At 38.0% G+C, this 14,919-nt stretch overlaps 1 long non-coding RNA gene across 1 annotated transcript; it reads left to right on the top strand.

Annotated features, from left to right (window-relative positions):
* Positions 1-1,044: 1,044 nt before the first annotated feature.
* LOC135204789 (uncharacterized) lies at positions 1,045-12,249 on the top strand. Its single transcript, XR_010312343.1, has 4 exons — positions 1,045-1,131; positions 2,851-3,002; positions 3,203-3,349; positions 5,851-12,249. It is a non-coding gene; the product is annotated as an uncharacterized LOC135204789 (long non-coding RNA).
* The last annotated feature ends 2,670 nt before the right edge of the window (positions 12,250-14,919 follow it).

The raw sequence follows: 14,919 nt of genomic DNA, 5'->3' as shown, positions 1-14,919 counted from the left end.
GAAAACAGACATATATTTTGCTATAGACTCATATATATAAACTGACACAGTATTATTAAACTTTGAAGGCAACAAATCCAAGTTGGAGGAATTGAACAGCTGTAAAGGAAGATTAAATGGGTAGAAATAAAAATAATACATAAAAAACACAAAGTATGCCTAGATATGAGACTGTCTCCATAGACCTTCGTGATCTGGAAAAAAATAATTAGGCCTATAGTCTAACACATCCATTGTCCTATATTGACCTAGAGAGAGAATATTTACTATATATTAGTAGAGAGAGAGAGAGAGAGAGAGAGAGAAGAGAGCCTTTCTATTGGCCCATATCGAAGCTTAAATATTGGGACACTTCAAACGAAATTGCCCTTCGGAAGAGATATCCTGAAGAGGGGGTGAGGAAAAGATGTCAAGAGGGGCTTGGTTTCAATCTCTCTCTCTCTCTCTCTCTCTCTCTCTCTCTCTCTCTCTCTCGTACAGTTGCTGGTTGCATCATTTTAGTATTGTTATATATCGTAAAGCAAAGAGAGAGAGAGAGAGAGAGAGAGAGTCGTTCACGAAATATTAAATCAGTCTCTATGCGTCTAGAGTTGCATAAAAATAAGTTTTATTTACAAAATTGAGTTATAAATAATTTTTAGGTTTATTTTTAATAAATTTGATTATATATATATATATATATATATATATATATATATATATATATATATAGTATTAGATTTTTGTATATTTAATTCAAAGAATTGCGCATAGTGTAAGTTTAGCAGTATTGCCAGATACGGGTGTGCCTCTAACCCTCCGTCAATCAAGTCTTAAGTCTTTAATTAACCAGTACCATACTTTAAATATATAATACAAGTTGTAATATATAATTATTGACTAAATTATTTTATAATATAGGAAATAATACATCATTACTGGCGTTGATTATTATAATAATTACGGAAAATAACGAATTATTTTACGAGCCGAAGGTCTTCCCGAATAATCCATCTGGTCACACTGCCAACCGTCTTCCTCCCTCTGTTCCTCCTCCATCTGCCATCTAGCTGTCTAACGTGACACCTGTCATCGTAAATTCGTGATCATATTTTCCTCAATTTTCGCCACTCCTCCTCCTACAAACGATCTGTAAGCCACAAATAACAATCAGCAAACTATATTTTAACGATTCCATCTCATATATATGTCATAAATGGCGTATATAATCGCTTAAAATGACCTAAAACTTGTGCCGACTTTTTAATGGGGTACCTTAGGGTAATCGTTCTCTGATAAGACTACTTTCCTATGAGTGAAGTTATTGGGTTTATTTGATTTATTTAAACCAATATGGCGAATATATTTGTCCAGGATGCTGGGGCTTGGTCCTTCGCAGTTTTTAAAGGTGGTTATTTGTCTGTTAACTCTATCCTGAAGGTACATAGTCCAATACTATCTTATTAAATAGCGTTAGGTAGTTTAGGGTAGGACAAAGGTCATTTACGAAAGTCGGTATTTGACCCTTTTTGGTATATAATGGTAAAAATAATCCAAAATATATTTATGACATAAAAATATATAGTATTTACCAAAAATATAAATTAAATTATAGGTATATTCACGAAAAATATGATTCATTGGGTTTATTAATGACAAAAATAGATATATTTCGATTTACTTTTATATTTAATGTGATTTCGGGGAAATTTATGGTCCAATTTGGTGTTTTTTTTTTAGTGAAAATTTGCTTATTTTAAGGGCCTCTTGTAGTACGGCCTATTAGTATTAACGAATCAAATGCCAGGCTGATAATCGTAGCCTAGTAACCTTACCTTAGGCTAATAGGAATTTCTTCGTAGGGGCTTAGATTTGTCTGTGCGCCTCGTGCAAAGCACTGTAGGCATTATTTAAGGTTCTTTGCATCGTCCACGGCTTCCCTATAGTGGCCGCAAACCCTTTCGTTCCTTTTACTGCCCCTCTGCCTTTCATATTCGCTTCCATCTTTCCTCTATCCTCAGTATTCTCCTATTACGCCTTTCAAGGTATTTCTACAGAAGCAGTTCACATGGACTGCAAGGAACGTAACCGCTGATACGACATCCACTAGGGATTGGGGCGTCCAATGTATTTCACCGTGTTTAGTACTGTCCCCTGGGGGGTTAATTACAGTCGTCCGAATAAATATTACTTAAAATTCTTGTTCAGTAGGTAAAACTGCATATAAAAACCGCAACTGCCATAGTCTAGGCCACCGCGGATAAGTACCCTAGATCTACCTTTTATAATTTAAAGACTTAAAACTGAGTTCAGGAAGGGTTAGACATGTCAAAATATCCTACAGGGTTTGAATTATAGACGACATGCACTTGACTTAGTCCAAGCATCCTATAAGATTTACACATGCCAGGAAGCTATGTAGATCATTCTGAAGGATAGAGTAGTACAATTCTGTGCCAAGGACCTTCATGTATATATCTAGAGATCCTGTGGATATGTTGACTTTATGCCAGTTTTTTTTTTTTTAATATTTAGGCTGTAGGACTTCCCATCCTGTGGACTTACGATGTCCCATAGGATTAATATCCATTATGCGATGGACTTACGATGTCCTATAGGATTAACATCTGTTATGCCATGGACTTACGATGCCCCATAGGATTAGCATCTGTTATGCCATGGACTTACTATGTCCCATAGGATTAACATCCTTTATGCTGTGGACTTACGATGTTCCAAAGGATTAACATTTGTTATGCTGTGGGCTTATGATATCCTATACGTAGGATTTTCAGTTACATAACTGTCCAGCTTGTAGTTTGAGGTATCTTGCAGGGTTTAAAATTTAATATCTGGTGACTTCCCTTGCAGGCTGACATTTTTTAATCATGTCGGAAAGCGTCCTTGCTCCCCTACAGCTGGAACTGCTAATTCAGAGAGAACCGAGAGAGAAGTCAGATATCCGCTGGCAGTTTGTTGAGGTAAACATCCTGTCCCAAATCGATGCCCCTCTCCTAAGTTTGGTAAGTTGTCCAAAGGGTTTTTCTAGTGTAATAGCAAACGAAATGTGGATTTTCTCATGATTTTCGTAATGTCGGTTGTGATTTTCTCTTGGAATCAGAAATGACACCTGAAACAAGATATTCAAAATCAGTGTGTGTTACAATTCACTATATCAAGCTGTTATATGTCACAGTATTTCATGATGGTATTTTTTTCCCAGATCGAGTTTTTGACGTGGACCATCACAGCAAAGACATTTCTCAAGTTGCACAGTAAATCTTTGCAAGTGCTCCCATGCATCAACCATGGACCACATTCCATTTAAGAAGTTGACCGAAAATTTCCAAGTTGCAGCCTAAAATATTTGGTTAGTATGATTGCTATTAGGAATCAAAATGGCCTCATGTAATGACCATTGCAAGGTTATTGCATTTTTTGCAGGTTATAACCCGAATTGTTAGGCGTGGATGGTGACTTAGGTTATACCTTGTACTCAAAGGGTTTCTATGCTGCAGTTATCACCCCACATTTAATACGAAATCTTTGAAGCCAACTTTCTGGATGATTGTACTCTTTGGTCAGGCTAAACATTGTTACCCTTCCAAGCTTGTCATAGTCACAGTTCCAATGGAAACTTTGGGACTTTTCTGGATCTCCTTATCTTAGGCCCCGTCCACACGGCCGAGCTTTGCTCGACGAACTTTGTTCGATGTGACGTCAGAAGCGGAGAAACCGCGGCAAGGTTCTGACTTTTCTCGCTATTTCTCCGCTTCTGACGTCATATCGGACAAAAGTTCGTCGACCAAAGCTCGACCGTGTGGACTGGGCCTTACTCTCTAAGTGCTGAAAGGCCAAAGTGCCCCAGTGTTCGGCTTGATACATATTACAAAATGCATAGGTACAAACCAGATAATTCTGTGACACCAGTTGGAGGATGTATCCTGTGTATATCCTATGTGTTCTGACTCACCGGATTTCCAGAAGTGGCAAATAGCAAAGAATAATGTTTGGGACCTTTTTATATGATCAGTCTTCACCAGGGACAAGTTTAGGGACTTGGGAAAAACAAAACTGCTCTACATTTTTGTATTAAAGCAGTACTCTGCATCATATTGCATGTAAGGATATAAGTGCTGTTTTGTGGCATCTGTGCTAGCATAGCTGTTGCGTTTTGTTTTCTTAAAACAGGTTGGTCACCACACAGCTTTGCTCTCTAAGCTTGGATTTTGGTATAGCTGGTTTACAATAGCCTTCGAAAATAAATGAAAGTTGCTGTCAAGATGTGCTGAAGCACTTGTTTTTGAGGTGTGTGAAAGAGGCTACTGTATCGAATACAAAAATCCCCTTTTAGCAAACAGGTTTTACCCTTTACTAATTATGACTTAGCTAGTTTGAATTGGCCATTTAAACATTTTGGTACCTCCTCCCTTAACTGCCTGAAGGATGAAAGGAATATGGTGATTTTTTAGTGAAAGAGGCTGAATGTGTGTGAATGATTTTCAGTCTTTGGAAAAGATGCGATTAGACCTAAGTGTTGGACTTTAGCGCAAGGGAAAGTATTTCAATTTTCAAATTGTATTGGTGTGTAATCTAATATTATTTCTAAGGATGCACATACTATATGTGTTCTTATTTTGTTGACTAGAAAATGCCCAGTCACACATGAAGTGTTTATTGGTCATGCAACTCTGCAATGAACTTTTTCAACATCCCAGTCTTGGTTCAGTAAGAGAAAATTTTTGTGTGAAGTGGCCGCCTGCAAAGTATTCAAATACCATTGTTCCCTTGTTTATGCAGTGACGTTAAAGTCCTCTTGCAAAGCCATTCAAGCGTGGTTATTTTGATTTTAATAACTATATTATACACCTGCAAATTGTACAGTAATACCATTCAAGTATCACTTGCCAAAGACCGTGGTTAGGTTGTAAAACTAGAATACATAACGGTACCTTTTTTCCTAGATTCTGCTGGTGTGTCCAGCAGTGCTGATGCAAAGAAGCCTCCTATACTCGGTTTTTTTTCCATCTGTCCGCCCGCCTGTGGTGTTTGCGTATGGTAACACTGCGTCCCGGGCTTTAGAGTTATATTCAGCTTACACTCAACAATAATAGTAATATCCTTTTTCAATATTAACGGTGTAATTCGCATACAGTAAATTATTAAAACACTTTTCAGTTGCAAATGTACACCCAGATATCCTTTTATTTACATAAAACTTAGACATAGCGTAACTATTTAAAGCCGGACGCAGTGTTACCATGCGCGACTACCACGGGCGGATGGACAGATGGAAAAATACAGAGTATACTCTTTATCGGTATAAGGATGGCTTAAAAGTTTTATTGCCCTTGAACCTTACCTAAACTGTACAGCTCATCTGCAACAGAATATGGAAGAGGTTCATTATCAAATGCAGATGAAGGGTGGCAGGTAATAGTAATCAGGCAACTCAAACCGAACTGAGAAAATGTAAGCGCAGATTGAGACACTCCTTCTCGGGACATTATACTCATTCATTTGCGAAAACAATTGTCCTTCAGCAAGTCCTTCATAACTCACAGGTAACTGCTGCTTTTATGGGTTATGTGAAGGTTAGACAAAAGCTTTGTGTATTCCGTGAATGGGCATATAATGCAAACCTGCTAATATTTTGTGCAAGAGTTGTTTTTATAGCTTCATATAAGTGTATAAAAGTCTACCGTCGGTTGTTCTTATTCAAATAGGTATTTACAGATGAGAAAAATTCCTGTTCACCATCCAGCGGATGAACTCTCAAGGGAAGGGTATTTTTTGTTACCAGTCATTTTGTTGTATGGAAAAGTGTCTTAAATTATGCCATTGAATTTATACAGATTCCTTTCATTTCAGGTTGTATGGAAATTCTTCTCCATCGTCGACAGCCCTCAAGTTACAAGATTGTTCGTTGGAAACATTCTTCAAAGATAGTCCAAGTTGGAAACATCTTCAGTCTGTGGCTCACTTATGCCTGCAAGAAAACATTGATTGAAAAAATGTTGTATTTGGTTATAGGTTTTAATTTGCTCTGTCTTCTAGAGTTAAACATTTTACAAGTAACTCTAGGAGTATGTTGGAGCAGTAGAGTAAAGCGACATTACTTATAAAAGCTGTCCACTCAACTACAAAACAGAGATTGGAGTCTTACGCTTTCCATAAAGTCAGATGGTCATTGAGTCACAACAAAATTCTTTAGACTTCTGTCAAGGATTTGATTTTGAATAAGAAGGTAAATTTACAGAAGTTAGACGGCAAAGAGCACAAGGCACTGCTTTTGGGGTTGAATGGACATCAAAGGGAATCCTTAGTACCATATATAATGTGCTCGGGTCCCAGGTTATACCTTCTTGTCGTATTTACCCCAGGCCAATTTTAAGATGGTCTTTTTCTGCTTCCTTAAACGGTTAGGACTGTGGAGTAAATTCCCTGCTTGTATTTTACACCCTACTCACATTCCAAGTCAGGCTCACATGAGGTTAGATGCATAGACTTTTCTCTTGTCTTGTAATTTGTGCATTTTTATCTTTATCTCTCATGTGGTTCCATGCATAATTATGTTTGCTTTGGTTTTCAGTCATCAGCTTTCCATTCCAGTCTTTCATCTTGCAAAGGTTATTTTGAGACATCTCTCTCTGATTAAGTTGTCAACACCTAGTGATCTTCCTTTCTTCATCTGTCTAACTTCCCATCTTACCGAATTGTGGCAGTGTCTTCATTTTTCAGTGACTCATTTACAAGTTTTCAAGTTTTTTGACAATCACAATTTATTAGATAGGATTAAAATTTTCTGTTTAAAAAACATACCTTACAGGCTAGGTGGGAATATATAAGTATATATCCTTAGGCAAGGTTTGCAAGCGTATTATAGTGTCTTTGAGGTCTTGGTTCGATTCTCGGCCATTCCGTTGAGGAGTGAGAGATGTGTATTTCTGGTGATAGAAGTTCACTCTCGACGTGGTTCGGAAGTCACGTAAAGCCGTTGGTCCCTTTGCTGAATAACCACTAGTTCCGTGCAACGTAAAAGCACCATACAAACAAAACAAACAAACTGTATAATTGTAAAGTGCCTTAAGTTATAAATTACCTTATCTGTTTTTAGTGTGAGGAGCAATTTGCAGTATTTTGGGATAGTTGAATCTTTACTTTGTTGGCTCCTGAGGACATTTTAGTAAACATTGAAAATATCAATGGCGATTTATGAGTAATTATGGTTTTTAAAAGACTTGTTGTTAACTTTCATGAATGAGTAAATGCCTTTTAGAAGTATTTTGTTTGAGGTCTTAAGGTTATTTCTTATGTGGCAGCAATTGTATCATATTCTGTATGTCAAAATGTTTACTCTGGTTTGGACTTGCTTTGGTTTACATAGAAACCTATTAACGTTTAACCTTATTCGTGTGCTGTGTGGCATCATAGACACTGTAATCTACTGTGGTTTATATAGAAACCTTTTAACTTAGCCTTATTTGTGTGGTGTGTGACATCATAGTATAGGGCCCTCTCAAGGTTACTGATAATCATCCTGGTAAACATTATTAATAAGGCTTTGCCTTCTCTCATTTGTTTGGGCACTGAATGACCTCATAGGTGCCACTGGTTGGGCTTTGGCCTAAATTTTGTATTCTGTTCCATCCTGGAATTGGTAAATAAGATATTTCCTGTCCCTCATTATTCTTCTGATTGTGGAATTCAAAATTCACATTCTCAGGACAAGTAATTCCATTTTTATTATACATAGTTTATTGCTATTACTCTTTCTTGATAAGTATTTACAACCATTGTCATCTTGTATAGTACAATAATACCCGTTAAGATCATACATTTTGTCCGTTCAAGAACTGGTATCCTTTTCTGTAACAGTGGGATGGAACTCCTTGATAAACCTCTCTGGAAGTGATCCAGCTTTTAAGGGATTGTGGCCTTTTGTCAATTTCAGAGATCCCTTCAGATCCTGGTTTGAGCAACTTTTCTCTTTCCAGTTCTTCCTACATTTCCAAGTTCAGTGTCCTTTTCTATGACTGTCAGCATCTTCCTCTGACTCGGTGATATCCTTTCTTCCTTTCCCTGGCCAAGAACTTAACCCAGACAGTACCCATTCCTTATTTTGTTGGGTCTTTGTGACTGGGAATATGTGTGATGTGTATGACCCAGTTCAACTTGCTTCTTTTTTTATTGGTTCAGTACCTCTTCCTAGTGAATTGGTCATCTGTTTGTGCAAGTTCAACAATTTTTGTTATCTAGTCATGAAATTTTCGAGTTTCATGTCTTGTATAAAAGCTTAAGATGTTCGTCAAGAACAGACCCATCAGGCCATCCTTCTGAAGAGTTACAAATGTCAACTCTGGTCTGGTTAAACCGTTGGTGGATTTGTTAATACTTTTTTGGTTATTTTGTTTAATCAGTGTTCACTTCCCGATATTGTTTATTTTATTTTTTGAGGTTTAAAAGTCTTGCTATTTTAGCAATTACAGCTCTTACTGCTGCTTATCCTGGTCAGTTAACAAATTTTTTGTGATTGTTTTTATTTAGTTTTTTTTTTTTTTTACTGACTATTCTCTGGCGTTGGTTGCGCTACCTGTAGAGATGTTTCATTTACCTTGGATTCCACAGTTCCAAGAGCTTCTGCATCATTTCATAGTCCTAGTAACACTCCTGTAAGAGGTTTTCGTGCATCGTACCTTTCAGAATTCATTCACTTTTTTTTGGCAGGGTTTGCACTATATAAAGCATTTTACCTTTGGAGCCTGCTCTTTCTTTTTGCTTATATATCCTATGAGTTTCCCTTGGTCTCTTTTGGCATGTTACACCTGCTTGGCATTAGAGTAACTAAGTTCCCTCCTGCTTAGTTTAACCAGGTTTTGTGAGTAACCAATGCAATTTTTTTATGCACAAATCCATTACTTGCGGACAAAGTGGCCTTATTCTGATCTTAACCACAAGTGCTGTTGTGGAAAATGGCAATGACAGATTAAAATAACAATTTACTGTTGTGTTATGGTGTTCTCCATTGAAGTAATATGACCCCATCTTCACATTGGTCACATTCGTGTAAGAATAACCTTTATGACGTAATCCCAGGATGCAAGTGAAGAATAACTCGGACATATCTTGAGTGATTGTAAATCTTTCAGCCAACAACTTACGTTATGTATTGGAAACGAATAATTTGAAGAAAATTGTCAGAATCATTTATATTTTTTAGTTTGACAATAAATAGCTGTTTCTTTTTCATCTACAGTGGATTATGGTGCCTGAGACTTGACACTACACACGATTTAGGCCGAGTTAAGGTGTTGTGTTAGTACTATAGGAAAAGTGCTTTCATGTTTTTCTTTATGGATAAAATGAAAATTGTATGAAGACTTACAATATTACGATTACATATATGTATGTGGTAAAACAATTCACATTGTAAACATTTGTTGCTTGAAAGGTTGTGGGGCTTAAGAATTAAGGGTCATTAGTTATGAATATGATAGTTTCATAGTTATTTTAAATAAATGTCTGTTTTATTAATTGGTAATAAATACATTTTGCTCTCTCTCTCTCTCTCTCTCTCTCTCTCTCTCTCTCTCTCTCTCTCTCTCTCTCTCTCTCTCTCTCTCAGGGACCAGGATTTCCTAACTCCTTAATGTGTGTCTTAAGTTGAATACGAGGTAACAAAAGGAGTTTAGGTTTGACACGAACAATGGCAAATGTCATATCTTCATGCATGGTTATAGCAACAGCAATGCAATGTCCTCAGGTCTTTGTTATTCATGGTTATAGCAACAGCAACTCTGTCTCTTTAGATCTATGCCCTTAATGGTTATACGAACAGCATCATCCTCCACCAAACTACATCTCTCCATATCTTCCTTCACCATCTAATTCTCTGTCGCCCTCTCGATCTTCCTCTAAGGCCCCGTCCACACGGCCGAGCTTTGCTCGACGAACTTTGTTTGATGTGACGTCAGAAGCGGAGGAACCGCGGCAAGGTTCTGACTTTTCTCGCTGTTTCTCCGCTTCTGACGTCACATCAGACAAAGTTCGTCGACCAAAGCTCGACCGTGTGAACACACCTTAACAGGTTCCTCCCAAGCCCTCTTCACTCTCCTCGTCACCCATCCTCATCCCATGGCCCGTACCATCTCAATCGTGACACTCTTATCACCTCTCTACGAAGCCTGCCTGCCCTTCTTATTTCATCGTTTTCTATTCTCATGCAGTGATATACCCATAATCCACCTCAGCGTTCTCATCTCTGTTCTCTCAAGCTTTACTTCCTCTTTTCTTCTTTGAGCCCATGTTTCTGCTCCATACATTAACACTGGTCTTACCACTTGTGTTATATGTCTTGACTTTTAGCTTGAGTGGCATTTTCTTAACACATACCACTCCAGCTACCTCTCTCCACTTACCCCATGCAGCTTTTATCCTACTGTCAACTTCAGCCTCGCATCCCCCTCTTGGCTTTTCACATTCACTTTTAAGCCACTCCTCTTTAAAGACTTCCCCAACCCTTCTCTGTAGGTCGTCCTCATTATCAGCAGTAATCACCAGATCATTGGCGTACCAGCACAAACAAAAATGGGCTTAATGCTGACCCCTGGTGTAGTCCAACACTAACTTCAAAGATTTCTGTTTTCCCCAACTGCAGTCATCACTTGTGCACGATCTTTTATATATCAGCTCGACCAGCCTAACCAACTTTTCTGGGACTTTCCTTTTCCTTAAACACCAAAACATCACTTCTCTTGGGATTCTAAGGCCCCGTCCACACGACCGAGCTTTGCTCGACTAACTTTGTTCGATGTGACGTTAGAAGCGGAGAAACCGCGGCAAAGTTCTGACTTTTCTCGCTGTTTCTCCGCTTTTGACGTCACATCGGACAAAGTTCGTCGACCAAAGCTCGACCGTGTGGACGGGGCCTTAGATATGCTTTCTCTACATCTATGATTGTACGATAGAGCTCCTGGTTTCCCTGTAGCCTCTTTTCATGTAGCTATCTTATGAAGATGGCATCTACTGTCCCTCTTCCTCTCATATGAATCCACACTGCTGTTTCCCGATCTTTACACACTTAATCTATCATCCAGTCTTCTGTCTTAAAACTTTCAAGCCATACTCTGTTAGTTTGATTCCTCTGTAGTTACCACAATCCATGACATCGCCATCTCCTGTATACCATTATTACTCTCCTTCCAGTCCAATGGCATTTCTTCCAAGCGCCTCAGCGGCGTGGTTGGTATGGTATTAGCGTCCTACCTCGGTGGTCGCGGGTTCGATCTCGGCCATTCTATTGAGGAGTGAGAGATGTGTATTTGTGGTGGTAGAAGATCACTGTCGACGTGGTTCGGAAGTCACGCAAAGCCGTTGGTCCCGTTGCTGAATAACCACTGGTTCCAAACAAACAAAACAAATTTCTTCCTCTTCACATATAGCTTTTAATAATCTGGTGATTTACCATTCTTCATTTTCCTTAATAATCTCTCATGTATTCTGTATCTATAACGCTGGTTCCTCCATCCTCTGTGCTCGCCCCCCCCCCCCCCCTCATCTCCTCTCCCTCATTTTAGTATTTAACAACTTCAAAATCTCTCTCTCTCTCTCTCAGGCCTAAATTGGTATGCTCAAGTCAGTGAGTCACGGCTAGATCCAAAAGAGGTTACAAACGACCGCCATTAGAAAGTTCAGTACTTATGGAACAAGTCAATAGAAAGGTTCATATCGAGGTAAAATATCAGGGGAGAGGTCCATACCTACGGAAAAAAGGCCAATAGTAATCCTTGCCTACCAAAAAGGCCAATAGAAGGTTTAGAGCTACGACTAAAAGCCATTAGAAATGGCCTCGGGATAATTAGGAGGCCAATAGAAAGTTCTGTTATAATACACATCTCTCCTCACTCCTCAATGGAATGGCCGAGAATCGAACCCTCTGTGGTCACGGGTTCGATTCTTGGCCATTCCATTGAGGAGTGAGAGATGTGTATTTCTGGTGATAGAAGTTCACTCTCGACGTGGTTCGGAAGTCGCGTAAAGCCGATGGTCCCGTTGCTGAATAACCACTGGTTCCATGCAACGTAAAAACACCATAAAAAAAATTAACTTAATATATTCCATTTACTACGAAGGTTGCGTAGTTGAAAGCTTGAATATGTGAAAATGTGTGTAGCGAAACTATCTGTTCATTAATCATTTTAATTGAATAAAGGTAATGTAAAACGTCTACTATTCATTAATAGTTGTAACTGAGTAAAGACATGGTAAAATGAAGGCAAATAAAATCCATTAAATTAAGATGTAAGTTTTACTTTAAACCAAAAATATTTACAATTTAAGGATATGAATTTGTTTTGGAACTTGAAACCAGCACCGCAATGCCTCGAGGAGGTAATATGTCCACAGCAGGAGATAAAAAACGTAACCAGCTTAACCTCGAAAACTGACTCTAAGCTGACAACGGACTACCATTGGGAACACCATTACGTATCCTCTTCATTAAGCTTTATAGACATAATTCCCGTTTCCTCTCAATGCTAAATAAGAAAGTTGGACTCTAAATGTAAAGGGGGTACTTTTTAGGTAAGGGGGGAGTCCATTTGGGGGCTTGTGTGAGGGGTTAAGTGACAAACACGGAACACCCAACATATGACGACGTCATCATCCATCATGGCGGCCGTAGATTTTGTTAAACTAAGCTTTTAAATATGAAAAATGGCGTTAAATTCCCGTATAGTTCCCCCCCCCCCCAACAAGTTCCGTTATGAGAGAAAATGGTCCCAGAAATTTGTTAAGTTTATCTATGAAAATCAAGAAAATTAGTTTTTTTTTTCAATTTCAAATGGGAATTTCTGCGTATTCTATTATAGAAAACGGGTCTTGTTGCGTCGTAGAAAATAAGAAATCTAACTCGAAGAGACGAAGACTATGGTAAACATATTCACGACCGTTAGCTCTCGAGATATGGACTTTGTACCCGAACAAATTCACATTTTTAGAGCTGTAATGGATAATTTATCTATAGATATCAATAGATTTGGTTATTTTACTTCGTTTACAGTGGTATTTATAGGAAAAATGACCTTTTCTCTCTTTGGAGCCGATTAAAATAACTTAGAAGATACTATTAGCATAAACCTAACTGTGGTCTAAGTTATACTTTTCACGTAAAATCTAGAGCTATGCGGGAATTTGCGAGGCAAGGGATGTACTATGGCGAACAAAAGTTCGTTCCCTCCGCTGATCCAGAGCAAACACGAATCCGCGACTATGAAACCCCGAAGTAGTTGAACAAGTAACTAATTTAGCACCCAACAGATGTCGCACCGTCAGGCCAAGGAAGGAGGAGTGGGGAGCAGGTATTTTTCTTGAACAAAGAGTAAAGTCTCCATAATCTAATATCGCTAATTAAGGTGGTGAGCGTGAAGGTTTTGTTGTTGACGCTACTGGGTTTGAGTGTAGAATGTGCAGTTAAGGAAATATGTGAAATAATTAAGATAAAAGCTCTTAGGAATTCAGTATTCATGTTTTTTTTTTTTTAATATTTCCTATAGATTATCGTATCTTATCAACAGACACGACTGTTTACAAGATCGATACAAATCTTTCCCCAACAGTGTTATTGGTGTTGCTCTGTAATCTGCAAGACACCCCTTATAAAAATAAACTAACATCTATAGCAGCAAATTAGCAAAATTTTCAGATCACTTACGACTTACGTTATTGAGGTAGCAAACACAAACTTATTATATATATATATATATATATATATATATATATATATATATATATATATATGTATATATATATATATATATATATATATATATATATATATGATATATATATTTATATTTGTGTGTGCATGTGTGTTTGTGTGTGTGTGCATGAAGCTAAAATGCCCATAAACACTATTTTAACGTTGCAACCACATATTTCGAGTACCTCCTTCTGTGCTCCTGATCACTAGTAAAATATGGACATAGGATGTCTTACAAGATTATATATACAAAAACATAAGTAGGTGTGGCAGTAAGTCTCTGTTGGTGACACAGGTAGGGTGGAAATTAAACTATTCCCTGGTGATTTTTGGCCTCATTAACTCCCGTCTCGCGACTCGTCCTCTTAGTATTGACAAAACGATTAAACTAATCAACCTCTGTATAACTAACAAGGTTTTCTCTTTCAATGGTAATTTTTATAAACATAAATTTGTGTAGCATGGGCAGTCCCCTATTCCCCCTTCTAACAAAACTACACATGGAATATTTCGAAACAGAAATTTTGTCCTCTATCAAACCCCGCAACAGGGTCTGGCTTAGATACGTAGATGATATTTTTACTTACTGGGATGATAGCTGGGGAGATTTAATGCGTTTTTCAATCTACTAAATTCGCTAGTTCCGACTATAAAATTTAAAACGGAATGGGAAAAGGACGGGAAATTGCCGTTCCTGGACGTACTAATCATTAGAGAGCAGAATAGATATGCATTCACTGAACACAGGAAACCATTCGTTGTTTCCTATATTCATTTCCTAAGTTACCACGATGTATCCGTAAATACCATGGTCGGGTGCAACCAATTCCTCGAGGGGCTTAGAATGATTTCAAATGGGTACGTAGTAGATAAAGAATTCAACACGATCCGCCAACACCTAACATTATCGAGAAGGCTATAAATAAAGCGAATACAATATACTATAGAGGTCCCACTCCCAGTAGACAAATAGACTTTAGCAATAAATTGAAAATTCCATACGATGAAAGCATTCAAAAAGCCACAGAACACCTCTGGTCTAATAATCCTTTTATTTTCCATTATCCCAAATCCATCGGGAGTTCGCTCATTAACGTATACCTAAATAAAAGAGAAGAAGAAGCCGGGGTTTACAAGACACGTGTAGCAATTGCAATGAGATTTACGTTGGGGAAACCGGT

Source organism: Macrobrachium nipponense, chromosome 47 (genome assembly GCF_015104395.2).
Source record: "Macrobrachium nipponense isolate FS-2020 chromosome 47, ASM1510439v2, whole genome shotgun sequence".
Lineage (NCBI taxonomy): Eukaryota > Metazoa > Arthropoda > Malacostraca > Decapoda > Palaemonidae > Macrobrachium > Macrobrachium nipponense.
Note: the sequence above shows the minus strand (reverse complement) of the source record. Positions and strands in the feature narration are given on the sequence as shown.